Raw genomic sequence first — 16,683 nt, 5'->3', positions numbered from 1 at the left:
CATTACTCTAACCATGAATTGGAGGAATAACATCCAATATTTCTTCTGGGCACCGTCCAACTAGATGGCATGGACAGCGATTTCTCTGGTTTCTGCTAGCCACCACACCCCCACCTCCCAAACTCCAACCCCATCTCTCCCCTTCCCCTATATCTCCTTCCCTCTAGTGCTGACTCCCTCTAACTTTCTTTTCCCTCTGGGTAGCACTGTTGTAGCGGTTAGCCCCAGCGATCGGGACCAGGGTTCAAATCCCATGCTGCCTTTAAGGAGTTTGTACGTTCTCCCTGTGCCTGCAAGGGTTTTCCCAGGGAGCTCTGGTTTCCTTCCACTGTTCGAAATGCACTGTTGGTGCAGGTTAATTGGGTGGCACAGACTCGTGGGTTGAAAGGGCAGATTACTGTGCTGTATGTTTAAATTTAATTTAAAATTTTTTAAAAGTTAAATTGCGTCTCCTTCTCTCCAGCTCTGCATTCACAGAGCCACCCCCTTGCCTGATCATCTCTCACCTTTACTCTCTTGTCCTGCTATTTGAGACCAATCATGGCCTTTTGCCTGTTGACCTGTGCTCCTCCCCCTTCAGTTTCTTTCTTCCTTCCCCAGCCTTTACCTTCAGCCGCCTGCCTGCTCTATCAGTGAAGAAGGGCTCAAGCCCGAAACATCGGTTATAAATCATTACCTCCTAAGGACACTGTGTGACCTGCTGTGCTCCTTCAGCTTTTTTGTGTTTTCAACTTCAAAAAGTTGCCTATTGCTTGAGGTAATGCAACCAATCAAAACACAATCAGAGTGTCTCCAGACTTCCATATTTCATTTACCTCACATTTGACAGGGTTAAATTAAAATTGCCTTTGCTCCTCCCAACTCTCCAGCTGATCTCTATCTTGTTATGCATTAGAAAATATTCCTCATTTTCTACAACACCACCATCTCATTAGCAAACTTACTAATTATACTTTCCACATCCACATCCAATTCATCAATGTATAAGACAAACATCAATGGTTCCAGCACCAATCCTGTGGTATGTCACTGGGAATAGATTTCCAATCAGAAAAGCAATCCTTCACTACCATCTTATTACGAGGCAAGTCTTGTATCCTGCCCAGTTTTCCATGGGCTCGGAATTTCTATCAGTCCATCATGAAAGACATTAGAAAATAATTTACTAATGTGAAACACAGAAGTCTGCAGATGCTGTAATTGTAGTAGAAACAGACATAAATGCTAGAGGAACTCAGCCAGTCTCTCAGCGTCCATGGGAGGGAAAATATATTATTGAAGTTTTGGGCCTGAGCCCTACTTCAAGGAATAAATAAAGAACAGGAAGGTATCAGAATAAAGACTGAAGACTGGCAGTGGGAGGTGTTAATTGGATATGACAAGAGGTGAGAATTGATTTTGGGTTTGTGAAAGGAGACAGAGGGAAAAGGGAAGAAAGAGAGAAAGCTGAAAGGGAAGAGGGAGAGAGAGAGAGAGAGAGAGAGAGAGAGAGAGAGAGAGATTTGGGAGAGAGAGAGAGAGAGAGAGAGAGAGAGAGAGAGAGAGAGAGAGAGAGAGAGATTTGGGGGAAAGGTGATGGGGGAAGAAGAAGTCGGTGGGGGGGGGGGGGTGGGTTGCAGGTTACCGGAAACAAGCAAATTCGATGTTAATGTTGGAGGGTGCCCAGAATGAAGGTGAGGTGTCTCCCGCTGGCAGTGCATGAGAGACATTGTCACTGGGAGATCCACACTATTGCTGTAGCAATAAGAGATATACAAAGCGATCTACCAGTCTGCGCCCAGTCTTTCCCATGTAGAGACTTTATTACAAGGGAAAGACTGCTGACATCATCTCTCACATTGATATGCTTAGTTCTCAAAAAATTAAATTGAATTTGCGAAGCAGAGTTTCAATGGTTCAAAGGTTCCTTTTATTTTTAAGTAAATAAAACATTAAAAATCTAACTGCTTTTCTCTGCTGTAAGGCAAACAATGTCGCCATGAGCTTTGCCTGGCACCCCTAACAACAGGGGAAAGCAAAAGAGAGTCCCTTCAGAGACTCTGAATGTCCAGGGATTTGCCTCCTGCCTCTGCAGTTGCGTAGACTCCAATCCAAATTATCGGCAACCTGCGCTGCAGTCTAAACCTCCAAAACGATCAGGAAGATTTTCAGCATCTAAGACCATTTGGGAGTTATTCTTGCCCTCAGCACCCTCTCAAATGTAGGTTCTGATACCTGATTACCAGGGGCCAGTCTCCAGTAGTCCACACCCTGTGGGGTCCTTTGACCCACAAATTGCCAGTGACCTGTGAGGGTCCTTCAGTCACTGAGCCCTTTGCTGATCCGCTGCTGTTGTCACCATCCCGTAGGGTAATCTCCCATGCTTATTCTTCTCAACAGGGAATTGTCTTCCCATTACGTTTGCCTTCTTGCTGGCCCCCGGAACCTGCAACCCCTTGTAGTATGCTGCGCCTGCCATCATGGCCAGACCCCCATGGTTGCAGGATTTTAAAAAAAGCACCGACAGCTCCTTTGACAGACCATTTAAAGTCTGTAAGGAGCTGCTGGCAAGTGGGCCGGCTAGTTGGGCCCTGCAGAGCAGCGCCGTGTCTCCGCTCCCTGCTCTCCCAGGCCCACACCAGCAGCCAGTGCTGCCATGACAGCATCTCTGGCAGCACCACTATTTTTTTTATACCATGAATAAAGCCATGTTCACTATCTCTGGTCAATCTTTGATAGGTCAGAGAACTGAGGGCGATGGGGAACTTGCAGAGAAGATATAACATCTCAGACAGATTGACCATATGATATCGACTAGCAAGCCAGGATTTATTAAGGAATCAAAGAGAGATACAGCTCAGAAATGGGCCCATTGGCCCACTGGGTCGGTGCCGAACATCAAGAACCCATGCTTACACTAAAACTATGCTCTCCCTTCAGCATTTGTGTTATATCACCCTTATAGTTTACTTTTACTACCTGCGCTCTCAACAGCCTATGTGAGTCACCCAGCGTTTGAGCAAACTGCCACCCTACCCACCTCTGTTGCTCAGTTCCACCTCCATTCCCCCTCCCCAGGAAAGCAGTTCATCAACCATCTCTGTTGCTGGAAATGAGATTAGTTATGGCTGGAGAGAAACATTACACTTGTTCTTTCTTCAACACCGAATTATTTGCTCTGTAAGATTTGCAGAGGGTATTATTTCTCTTTATTAATTTAACCTCACCAATTCAATGATGGCTTCGTGGCAACCTTATATATATGTTTTTTACTGAACAAAACTAACAAACTAATTAAAATAAGACAATGATGTTCACTTTAAGGATTTTATTTGATGGGAACATCCTTCTCCATTTTTAACAAAGAAGAAAAAAAAGTGTCGCTTTAATCTTGCAAGGATGCTGCCATTTTAAAGCACATTTAAACAGTAGATTAATGGGGTAATTTTCTTTACTGTAAGTACTAATTGACCAATGGTTCAGAAAGCACTTCACTACATTATTCACTTTGAATTAAAGCTTGCCTATCACAGAATGTTTATAAGATATTGCTACCTTTATTTCAACCTTTACCACAGTGACAATAATCCTCTTCTATTGTATAACTGCTGCTTCTAACAACCTCTCCATGATACACCTCGGTAACAATACTGTAAAAGCAAGCATTAATGTAGTGGTGTAAGTTTTAGCACTTGCGTTAGATGATTAATGGCACCAAGTAAAATTTCAAAGGCAGAAACAGAAATTAAAAAAAAAATGTCATAATGAAACATCTTGTGATTTCAGAATAATTTTAGTATTCTTGTGACAATGCATCTTCTGGGAGTTGAATTCTGCCCCGGAGTTATTTTTTATTACATCATTTTTCTAAAGTCTGATGTGATTGCAATCATTTTGAACATTCTGTTCTGACCATCTCCAAACACTGTTAACATAGGTTTGCTCATAAATGGACACAGTATGTCAGCAATCTATGGAAGTTTATCACGATTTCTTTGTTTTTGTAATGGCCCTAGTCTTAAACCCAGGACCCCTTGACCTGCCCTGCCCTTTTCAATAAATAATGCACGGATTCACACAGATGTCTCTGTTCCTGTATCACTTTTGAATCTTGCAGAGTCTCTCCTTTGAAAGGAAGTGAAATTGTGCTTATGAATGGCGTTCAATGGCATGGCTTCGTGGACGAATTTATGGAGGGTAATGTCCATGTCAGCTGTAGGTTCATTTGTGACACGGTTGCAGCGGTTGCAAGGGAAAATTGGTTGGTTGGGGTTGGGTGTTGGGTTTTTCCTGCTTTGTCTTTTGTCAGTGAGGTGGGCTCTGCGGTCTTCTTCAAAGGAGGTTGCTGCCCGCCGAACTGTGAGGCACCAAGATGCACAGTTTGAGGCGATATCAGCCCACTGGCGGTGGTCAATGCGGCAGGCACCAAGAGCTTTCTTTAGGCAGTCCTTGTACCTCTTCTTTGGTGCACCTCTGTCACGGTGGCCAGTAGAGAGCTCGCCATATAACACGATCTTGGAAAGGCGATAGTCCTCCATTCTGGAGACGTGACCTACCCAGCGCAGTTGGATCTTCAGCAGCGTGGATTCGATGCTGTCGGCCTCTGCCATCTCGAGTACTTTGATGTTGGAGATGAAGTCGCTCCAATGAATGTTGAGGATGGAGCGGAGACAACGCTGGTGGAAGCGTTCTAGGAGCCGTAGGTGATGCCAGTAGAGGACCCATGATTTGGAGCCAAACAGGAGTTTGGGTATGACAACGGCTCTGTATACGCTTATCTTTGTGAGGTTTTTCAGTTGGTTGTTTTTCCAGACTCTTTTGTGTAGTCTTCCAAAGGCGCTATTTGCCTTGGCGAGTCTGTTGTCTATCTCGTTGTCGATCCTTGCATCCGATGAAATGGTGCAGCCGAGATAGGTAAACTGGTTGACCGTTTTGAGTTTTGTGTGCCCGATGGAGATGTGGGGGGGCTGGTAGTCATGGTGGGGAGCTGGCTGATGGAGGACCTCAGTTTTCTTCAGGCTGACTTTCAAGCCAAACATTTTGGCAGTTTCCGCAAAACAGGATGTCAAGCGCTAAAGAGCTGGCTCTGAATGGGCAACTAAAGTGGCATCATCTGCAAAGAGTAGTTCACGGACAAGTTGCTCTTGTGTCTTGGTGTGAGCTTGCAGGTTCCTCAGATTGAAGAGACTGCCATCCGTGCGGTACCGGATGTAAACAGCGTCTTCATTGTTGAGGTCTTTCATGGCTTGGTTCAGCATCATGCTGAAGAAGATTGAAAAGAGGGTTGGTGCGAGAACGCAGCCTTGCTTCACGCCATTGTTAATGGAGAAGGGTTCAGAGAGCTCATTGCTGTATCTGACCCGACCTTGTTGGTTTTCGTGCAGTTGGATAACCATGTTGAGGAACTTTGGGGTGCATCCGAGGCGCTCTAGTATTTGCCAAAGCCCTTTCCTGCTCACGGTGTCGAAGGCTTTGGCGAGGTCAACAAAGGTGATGTAGAGTCCTTTGTTTTGTTCTCTGCACTTTTCTTGGAGCTGTCTGAGGGCAAAGACCCTGTCAGTAGGTCCTCTGTTTGCACGAAAGCCACACTGTGATTCTGGGAGGACATTTTCGGCGACACTAGGTATTATTCCATTTAGGAGAATCCTAGCGAAGATTTTGCCTGCAATGGAGAGGGCAATAGAACAGAAGTAAACACACAAGACATAAAGCCTGTTCAACAGGATTTATTCTTCCACAGAGCTAGCTGTGAGGAGCGCTGTTGCAAGCTCTGAGAGTGTCTTTGAAGGGCTGGCTCTGGCTTATATCCCAGAGGGTGATTAACAGCTGACTGGGTGGGGCTTGGTCCATTCAGGTCGGCTGATTGACAGCCGGCCAGGTGTTATCTTGTCCTGTGCTCTTCAGCAGGTACAGAGGTTGTTCCCTGCAGTAGGCCAGTGGTGTACCACCACAGGGTGCCTGCTGTGGCTATATAGCTAGCCATCTATGCCACCTTTGGGATATGGCTGAGAGAGTGGGGGTTAAGGTCTCTCATGTCCCAGCCCTTGACTGGTGAGAGGTGATTTACAGAGAATGGACCAGAGGTCCAGAATGGACCAGAGGTGAATGGACCAGAGGTGGGAGATGAGATTGGATTTGTTAAACTTGACCAAATATCATCAGACTTCTTTCAAAATTGCATCATTGTCATCAGATTCTGGAGACTTAATTTCATCTCACTTCCTGAATTCTGCAGAACGATAAAGCTCTTCACATGAGGAGTCTATATATCCTGAAAGGCACAGATTTAAAAAGGGGTACAGAATAGAAGTGTGATAGTACAGATTCTATCACCAATGTGTATAGGTACAGATGGTAGTGTAGGATGACTGTGATTGGCTGAGAGTGTAGCCACACCTACTGGCAGGTCTTAAAGGATTGCTCCTAGCCAGACCAGGTCATTCTGGAGTGGTCGGCCTACTTGTGATATGCTCCAGTCTTTTTATTAATAAAAGCCTTGGTTTGGATCAACAAGTCTTTGGTTCTTTCAATGCCCATTACAATTTTATTAACTAAAATAAATTTTGAAAAGACTGGAGCATATCACAAGTAGGTCGACCCATCCAGATGACCTGGTCTGGCTAGGAGACTTGCCAGTAGGTGTGGCTATGCTCTCAGCCAATCACAGTCATCCTACACTACCATCTGTACATATGTACATATACACAATCTGTACTATCACAAGAAGGATCAAAATAATTTCAGTCACAACAAACTTCAATCATATGAATAGATTGGCGAAGCTGGGATTATTCTCCTCCATATAGGGAGACTGGGGAGATCTAAAATGATGAAGGTCAAAGACAAAGACAAACTCTTATTGTTAGTAGCAGACTTGAGAATTAGAGGAGACCAAATTGAGGTGATTTACAAAAGAATCAAGATTAAATGTTTTATTCACTGAATGATTGGGGTCATGAAACTACTGCAAGTTTTAGAGTACAGGCAGATTCAATTGTGTGACTTAAAAGGGGAAAGGACAGTTGAAAGGCATTTGTCAGGTTTGTCTTGCATAGAATCAAAACAGACTCAATTGGGCTGAAGGGCCATGCTGTAACCACTATGTGATCCTCTATTTCTCATCCTTCCTCTGATGTTCTTTGAAGAGTTCCTGGTTCGATGCAGAAGATAATTTCTGTCCACTTTGTTAGCCATGTCCTCAACACCATTTTGAACCATCCATGTTCCTGCCCTGCCCATATTCTTCTATTCTTTCCTGTTGTTGGGTTCACCCTGAAATTTCCACTCCATCATTCTCAGCCTCAGCACTCCCCCTTTAGGAGGTACAGTCTACTTTCCATTAAAATTGCTTGGCTTAGGATAATATATTCTCTACTCATTATACATCTATAACTGTGTGGCTCGGTATGACAATAATACCATCTACAAATTTACCAACAATGACACAATAATGGGTTGTATATAAAAGGGGCGATTCATCATTCAGGAGGGAGAATGATGCACAAGCCACAATCTCACACTCAACGTCACCAAAACCAGGGAACTGATTGTTGAATTCAGGAAGGGAAAGCCAGAGTATATGATCCAGGGATCAATGGGGGATCAGAGGTGGAGATGGTGAGCAAATTTAAATTACTGAAAGTCACTATCTCATAGGATCTTTCCTGGACCCAACACACAATTGGCAATGTGAAGAAAGCACCTCTATTTCCTCAGGCATTTTCTGAGGTTCAGTATGACATCCGAAACGCTGGCAAATTTCTATATATGTATGGTGGAAAATGTGCTGATTGACTACATCAGGGAATGTTATGGGTACAGAAAGCCCTGCAAAAGTTAATGGATAAAACCAGGACATCACAAGCACTGTTAAGAACATCTACAGGGAGCGCTGTTGTTAGAGAGCAACAGCAATCATCAGGGATCCTCATCACTTAGCATATGCTCTGTTCTCACTGCTACCACCAGGAAAGAGGTAGAGGTGCCACAAGACTAGCACCACCAGGTTCAGGAAAAGCTGCTACCCCTCTACTATCAGACTTCTCAACAGCAAACTCAATCAGGGACTCATTAAAGCATTCTTACTTTTGCACTTGATGGATTTTTTTTTCTTTCCGTATCACACAGTCATCTTGCATACTTTTTTTTAATATGTTTGCAAGTATAAGTTTAGTACAGTTTTTTTTGGACGACCAATAAATGGTAATTCTGACTCGCCCGTAGGAAAAAAGAATCTTAGGGTTGTATGTGATGTCACATATGTACTCTGACAGTAAATCTGAAATCTGAATACCTGTATAAGCTTCGTACTATATAAAGCCCTGCCTTAATGTACTGAGGCAAAGCAGCTGCAAACAGCACCTCAGAGTTAGTGCAGTTAAGAGCTGATTGGGTATTGAAGTCATGGTAATGTGGCCCAGCATGAATTTTGAGTATGTCATAGAGGTATGGGTTAATTGGTACTGTATGCTGATCCCAGCATATGTTCTTCAGCATCTCCAGTTTAGCTACCCAGATCTCTAAATAATTAGATGTCTCTAAAAATGACAATAACTAATTAAAATGCTTTTTTTTTAAAAATCACTGGATTTTGTCCTGAATGATGAGGAGAAGCACATTTACTGATTAATTTTTGAGAGCCTATTTACTTTAATTTCTCCTCGTTCTTCTTGATTGATCTGCCAAGAGCCTGGATGATTGCTTCTGTGTGCCTGGTAAATGCATGCACTGACTGACTCCCAGTCTGGATTCTAAGGCAGGCGTATTTAGAACACAATGCCATTTATATTTTAGCATGAACAATAAAATATGACAAGAATAGTGAATTTAATGTGTGACAAGTACAGGAAATTTATTTGGCAGGAACGGTCTTTGGAGATCAGAACATGACAAAGAGCTCATTAAGTGGCATATTAATTAAATCTTCTTAGACTCGCACTACAGTGCCAATAATGAGGTGGTCGGTGACCTTGTCATGACGGTGGACAGTGTACTGGTTCTTGATATAATTGGAAATTCGATGAAATGTTTGCAAAACATTGCCAGCCCTCTAAGCCCATGCAAGTGGGGCTGACAGATCCTTGAGCTTTTTGATGCACAACTGCAACTCGCTTGTAAATGAAGTTGATGGCCTTTGGTCGCAAGAGGAAACCCACGTACGCCTGGTTTCAGCTTGCGATATTATTCTGTGCAGGACTTCCTTTGAAAAACTCCATCAGTCTCCAGTTAATGCATGGCTAGTTGGTTGATGGTGAATGGGATTTTCTTTTGCTTCAACCTGCTGTGAATAGCAATTAATGGCATTAGTTTGAGTTCTAGAGATTCAGTTTACCTTCAAGCCTGACCAGTGTCCTTCAGAATAGACAGTTTGATTTTATATAGCACATTTCACAGAGAAAAATGTGCCAAGTCAGATCACAGAGGCAGGACTTAACAAAATTTTACGTCAGGACACAAGGAATATCAGGAAAATGACCAAAAGCTAGCTCATAATAATGTCTTTTATAGCGTATCATGAAAGAAGAGAGGCAGAGTTGGAGAGGATTAGGGATTTCAGAATTCCTCACAACTTTGACGTGTAGGTGCCCAAGTCCATAGCTTCCTGATATTGGCTATGGAAGTGGATAAAGTAGTTGAGGGATTGAATACAAGTGTAAGGACATCATGTGGCAGATGTATAAAACATTGGTTAGGACCACATTTTGAGTATTGTGTAGAATCCTAGTCACCCATTACAGGAAAGATGTGGGGCCTTTGGAAGGAGTTCAGAAGAGGTGTTTCCAGGATGCTGCTTAGATTCAAGGATATGAGTTACAGGGAAAGATTGGACACATTTGGATTGTTTCCTCTGGAGTATCAAAGGCTTAGGGGAGGCATGATGGAAGTTTATACAATCATGAAAGGTATGAATAGGATAGACAGTGCAGTGAACATTCCTGATTAGATGACTCCACCCCATCCTGTGGCCTCTATCAGAAAGCCTGGATCACAGCACAGGATGAGGTCCTTGCCATTGTGAATAAAAGCTTGTAGATCAGTGACTCAGTCTTCCGAGTTATTTACAATGCGTCAGACAGTCAAGATCTTCTTATTTGCCTAAAAATGTCAAGTGCTCGAGGAAGTGCATTTAAAGTGAGGTGGAAAATATTTAAAAGAGATGTACAGGGAAATTTTCTTTACACAGGAATGGGCTGCCAGAGATAATGATGGAGGTGGATATGATTTTTTTTAACAAGGCTTTTAGATAGATGCATGAATATCCAAGGAATGGAGGGAGAGGTTAAGTTTAATTTGGCATTGTATTCAAAATGAATATTGTGGGTTCTAGGGCCTTTTCTTGTACTGTTCCATATTTTATGTCAAGGTCTATGGATTTAAATTCATTGCTACGAATGGCAAAATAATGGAAATCAAAATTTAGAGCTTTAAACGTAGGCTTTTATTAGCAAGAACATGGCAGTGTTAGCCATCTATGAGGCTAGTCCCAATCTGAGCTAAGAGCTGTGGACAGGAACACTTATAGGCAAACAGAGGGTGGCTTCCCCCTAGTTAGCCTACAGTGCCAGTCCTCCATACCATCTAGCAGCGAGCAACTACATTCTACATACAAGCATGGAATACGAAGGATCACACTGATTGTAATGTGCGTCGAAAGAACCAAAGACTTGTTGATCCAAACCAAGGCTTTTATTAACTAAAAGACTGGAGCATATCACAAATAGGTTGACCAGTCCAGAATGACCTGGTCTGGCTAGGAGCAATCCTTTAAGACCTGCCAGTAGGTGTGGCTACACTCTCAGCCAATCACAGTCATCCTACACGACCATCTGTACATATACACATTGATGATAGAATCTGTACGATCACACTGAGATGACTGTTAAGGATCACTGAAGTTAGAATGGGCTCTTAGCCTCTGCCACATTACCTGCCTCTCTCAAGACACCATGAGAGACCAAGAGACCGACAGAGTGAAGGCAACTGCCAAGGATAATTAACATGGGGAAATCGCCTCCTCTTTAAGGATATTTCAATGACAGGAGTCTGGAGGATTAGTTGAAAAGGACTGGGTTGATGTCTAGACTTAAGTGTGTGGAGCTCTTTTAGGGCACACATATTACTGAAAGAAGTCCCGGTATTCCAAATATGTTTGACATGATTTAATCATTCAACAACCATTATACGTTGGAACAAATAGATCAGGTCACAATAAAATATTCCATTAACCTTCCGATAAGATCAATAAGCATTTGTGTTGCAGCAACATTCATTACACCAGGTCATGCAGCATCTATAGAACTTAAAAGGGAATCTACGTTTCAGGCCTGAAGGCTTTTTATTTCAAGTCTACCAATGCCAGTGACATTCATGTGAACCTCTTCTGCACCTTGTTCAGCTGAATGATCTTTTTCCTATAAGTAGTCTGGATTTGCGCGCTATACTCAAAGTGTGGTCTCTCCCACATCTTGTACTGCTTTTACATGACTTTGAAGCTCTATATTCGAGGCCCTGACTGATGAAGGCAAGCATGCCAAATGTTGTGAGCGCTGCTGTGCGAATGATTCTGATGCAAAGTCCATAGACTGTACAACAGGCTTTAATTAGCTTAAACCTGTACACCAGTCTTAGCTGGCTCCACGTGTGTCTGACTGTCCTTTGCTGGCTTCTCGTGTATCTGACTGTCCCCTGAAGGGGTCAGCTTGATATCTATACAGGCCAGTGATTGACAGCCGGCAGGTGGGGCCATCCTCCCAGGTTGCCTCCCTGCAGGTACAGTCGTTTCCCCCTGAAGCAGGCAGGTAGGAGCGCAGCCAGTGTAGTGGTTGTATCACCACACCTATTTACCCTGTGTCACCATTTCAATAGAGGCACGGTTGGCATAGTTGTCGGTGCAATGCTGTTTCAGCCCCAGACACCAAAGTTCGAATCCGGCACTGTCTAAAAGGAGTTTGTACATTCTCCCTGTGGCTGCGTGGGTTTCCTCAAAGTGCTCTGGTTTCCTCCCACCCTTCAAAACGTACAGGAATTGCTGATTAATTGAGGAAAATTGGGCAACACAAGCTCATGGGCCAGAAAGTCCTGTTACTGAGCTGTATGTCAGAAATAACTGTTCATCATAGATTTAAAGGTATAGAAATTCTGAAAGCTCATCTTTAGTCAGGAACTTTTATATTAAAATGGTTAAACTGGGGATTAACATATATCTTTGAAAACAAAATTATGATACTTTCTAAAGGATCCCAATAGCAATAAGGGCAGCCATTTCCAACAGTGATTTCACGGATGTTAGTGGGTGTTTTGTTCTATTGCAGATCCCCATTCTGCTGACAGCAGGCACTCACTTGGGAAACACGATGAGTATAACATCAGAGATTTCTGTCACTGATAGTCTGCTTTATGCATAATAACACATGCAAGTAACTGATCTTTTTGAATCCCTTGCAGCTTTAAACAGCTACATATCAGCAGTGTTCCTTCAGACGGAGTAACACTTCATCGTAGGGCACATCACAACCAGACGTTCATGACACACAAGGGCAAGGACATGAGCAGAACACATTGAGTACATAAATCACTAATACTCTACAACTTAATAAAACAACCTGCAGCCTGCAGCTTTTTAAAATCTCTCTTCAGGGGGGCTCTGAGGCTGAAGGACCCACATACGCGGCGGGCTGTTGGCGACTCGAGGCAAGGAACCCACGGAGGCTGTGGGCTGCTGGAGACTGCTGTCGGGTGACTTGCGCCATCATGTGGACTGCTGGATACTGACTGGAAACTGGCTGAAGGGGTATCAGGAATTGGAACTGAAGGCACTGAAGGGTTCCTGACAGTGCTGGAGATTCGGATCTGGATATTGAGTTGCCAAAGGTTTGGATTGGACTCTGTGTGGTTGTGGAACTGCTGGACGTAAATCTATGGACACTTAGTTACTCTGGGGGGAATTTCCTTTGCTTCTCTTTCTCTGACTGTAAGAGGCACTTCAGGCAATTTCTGTCGATGGTGAATCTGTCTGCCATACAGTAGGCAAAAGCAATTTATTCTAATATGACACTGTTTTATTACAATGACAATAAATTGAATCTTGAACCTTGAATCTTGAAAACAAAGAATGAATTGTCCAAATAGTAAATTAAAATGTGTGATTTCCAACAAATTAATCACAAAATTATGTATCGTATTGTGCATGTGGTTCCGTTATTTAAAAAGGGTCAAGGAGGAAGCCTGGCAACTATCGGCCTGTAAGTTTGACGTCTGTGGTAGGTAAATTAATGGAGAAAATTCTTAGAGATAGTACTTATAAACATCTGGATAGACAGGGTCTGATCAGGAGCACTCAACATGGATTTGTGGGAGGAAGGTCATGTTTGACCAATCTGATTGAATTTTTTGAAGAGGTGACTAGGAATGTGGATGAGGGTAGTGCAGTGGATGTTGTCTATATGGACTTCAGTAAGGCCTTCGATAAGGTACCACATGGAAGGTTAGTTAGGAAGGTGCAGTCTTTAGGTATAAATTTTGAGATAGTCAAATGGATTGAATATTGGCTGAAAGGGAAAGGCCAGAGAGTGGTAGTGGATAATTGTCTGTTAGGTTGGAGGCCAGTGACCAGTGGTGTGCCTCAAGGATCTGTATTGGGCCCATTGTTGTTCGTTATATACATTAATGATCTAAATGATGGGGTGGTGAATTGGATGAGTAAATATGCAGACGATACTAAGATAGGTGGAATAGTGGATAATGAAGAAGGTTTTCAAGGATTGCAGAGGGATTTGGGCTGCTTAGAAAAGTGGGCTGAAAAATGGCAGATGGAATTTAATGCTGATAAGTGTGAGGTGCTTCATTTTGGTCAGAAGAATCAGAACAGGACATACGTTGTAAATGGGAGAGCATTGATGAATACAGAAGAGCATAAAGATTTAGGAGTAATGGTACATCGTTCCTTGAAGGTAGAAACTCACGTGAATAGGGTGGTGAAGAAGGCTTTTAGTATGCTGGCCTTTATCAATCATTGCATGGAATATAGGAGTTGGGAGGTGATGTTGAGACTGTATAAGACGTTGGTGCGGCCTAATTTGGAGTTCTGTGTGCAGTTCTGGTCGCCTAATTATAGGAAGGATATAAACAGAGTGGAGAGAGTGCAGAGAAGGTTTACCAGAATGTTACCTGGGTTTAAGCATCTAGAGTATAGGGAGAGATTGGACAGATTAGGTCTTTATTCTTTGCAGCGTAGAAGGTTGAGAGGGGATTTGATAGAAGTATTTAAGATTATGAAAGGGATAGACAGAGTGGATGTGGATAGACTATTTCCGTTAAGAGGAGGAAAGATTAAAACAAGAGGACATGAGTTAAGAATTAAGGGGCAGAGGTTTAGAGGTAACATGAGGGGGAACTTCTTTACTCAGAGAGTGGTAGACGTGTGGAATGATCTTCCGGGAGAAATAGTGGCTGTGGAGTCAATTGTATTATTTAAGAAAAGGTTGGACAGATATATGGATGAGAAGAAGATGGAGGGTTATGGGCATTGTGCAGGGAGGGGGGACTAGAGAGGGGTGTTTGGTTCGGTGCGGTCTAGAAGGGCCTCATGGCCTGTTTCCGTGCTGTAAATTGTTATGTTATGTTATGTTATGTAAATGGATTCTCAATTAAACAACAGTGTGATCATGGAATGAGTAGAAACATTCACTGCTCCCTCCCCAAATAATTTCTTGACTTTGATGCCATGCCACCTGCTAGTTTTTTTTGTTTTTAAAAGTGCAGTGCTATGAAATATAAAACTTAGGTTCAGCCACACTTGAAATATTGTGTGTCCTGCTGTCTGCCCCATTGCAGGTAGAATGTGAAGACATTGGAAAGGGAACAAAAGAGGATATGAGTTATTGGAAGATATTGGACCAATTTAGATTGTTTTTCTGTAGGGCAGGAGGATGGGGAGCAACCTGACTGATAGGGGTCATCTTCTGCATCCGGTGCTGTCCTTGTGATCTCCTCTACATCGGAGAAACTGGGCACAGGCTGGGAGACTGCTTCATTGAGCAATTTGGTTCTATCTGCTGCAATAGCAGGGATCTCCCAGTGGCCACTCATTTCAATTCCCCACCTTATTTCCTTGCCATCATGTCTGTGCATTGTCTCATAAAGTGCCGGACTTAGTCCACCCGCATATTGGAGGAACAACACCTCATATGCCTTCTGGGAATCCTCCAACTGGATGGGATTAACATAAAACTCTGGTTTCCTTGTGTCTCCTTTTCTCTCTCTCTCTCTCTCTCTCTCTCTCTCTCTCTCTCTCTCTCTCTCTCTCTCTCTCTCTCTCTCTCTCTTCCCTTTTCCCTCTCTCATTTCTTTTGGCTCTGCTTCCACAGAGGCAAAGTTTTCCTCTCTCCTGTTCTTCTGTGCCCCATCCATATCCAATTAACACCTTTTGTTCTGTTGGTGTGTACTCCTCCCCATGCTGATTCTTCCCTTCTCTCCAGCTTTTTACTCATGCCTTGAAGAAGGACGCAGGCCTGAAACCTGAATTTCTGTATTTTTGCTCGAGTTTTGCCTGTGATGTACTGGGTTTTCAGGGTTTTCTGCTCAGAGGAATTGTTGACCCCATGCCAGGCCAAGATGAAGCCAGTCAGCACTCTTTCCAATACACCTATAGATGTTTACCAAGGATTCTGAAGATACACCGAACCTCCACAAACCCCCGAGGAAGCAGAGGCACTGATGTGCTATCTTCACAATGGCATTGGTACGATGTGTTCAGTATGATAAGATTGTTGGCATAAGCTGTGGCATTTTGTGTTCAACCAATAATCCTCAATGGATACTTACAAAAGAATAGGAGCGAGTCTTCCCAAGATGCTAATGAATCAGTCTGCACAGAGATATCTATGCCTTGTGTGCAATATTTTCCACCTTTTATTGAAAAGGATTGTGGAACATTTATTTTTGCTTCAAATATATATAAATAAATTCGAAGTTTCTTGTTGCAATCTTTGTCCAATTGATCTTTTTCCAACATACAGATGGGCCACTCATGACTCACAACTTGATCGGGTCAGACCATCATGAGACCATCATTGCACAGCAGATCGCCTTCCCTCCATTTTCCCTCACCTTCACGGCAACATATTATGTTAGTACTTCATTGGTTGGAATGGGAAGACTCGACTGGATTCACAAAGCTTTGTATTTATATACATCCCCCACTTAGTGCACCTTGGCTGGAATGGGAAGACTCGACTGGATTCACAAAGCTTTGTATTTATATACATCCCCCACTTAGTGCACCTTGGCTGGAATGGGAAGACTCGACTGGATTCACAAAGCTTTGTATTTATATACATCCCTCACTTAGTGCACCTTGGCTGGAATGGGAAGACTCGACTGGATTCACAAAGCTTTGTATTTATATACATCCCTCACTTAGTCCACCTTGGCTGGAATGGGAAGACTCGACTGGATTCAGAAAGCTTTGTATTTATATACATCCCTCACTTAGTGCACCTTGGCTGGAATGGGAAGACTCGACTGGATTCACAAAGCTTTGTATTTATATACATCCCTCACTTAGTGCACCTAGAGAAGGTAAAATATAATTTTAAAGCTCACATGCACTTATCACATGAACCCCCGATGCCAAATGCACCCCTCCACCCCGTCTAAGCTCATCTACTCGAAACCTAATTCTCTGCCTTTTTCAACTCCGACGCT

The sequence above is a fragment of the Narcine bancroftii genome, chromosome 2 (genome assembly GCF_036971445.1).
Source record: "Narcine bancroftii isolate sNarBan1 chromosome 2, sNarBan1.hap1, whole genome shotgun sequence".
NCBI classification, from domain to species: Eukaryota; Metazoa; Chordata; class Chondrichthyes; order Torpediniformes; family Narcinidae; genus Narcine; species Narcine bancroftii.
Note: the sequence above shows the minus strand (reverse complement) of the source record.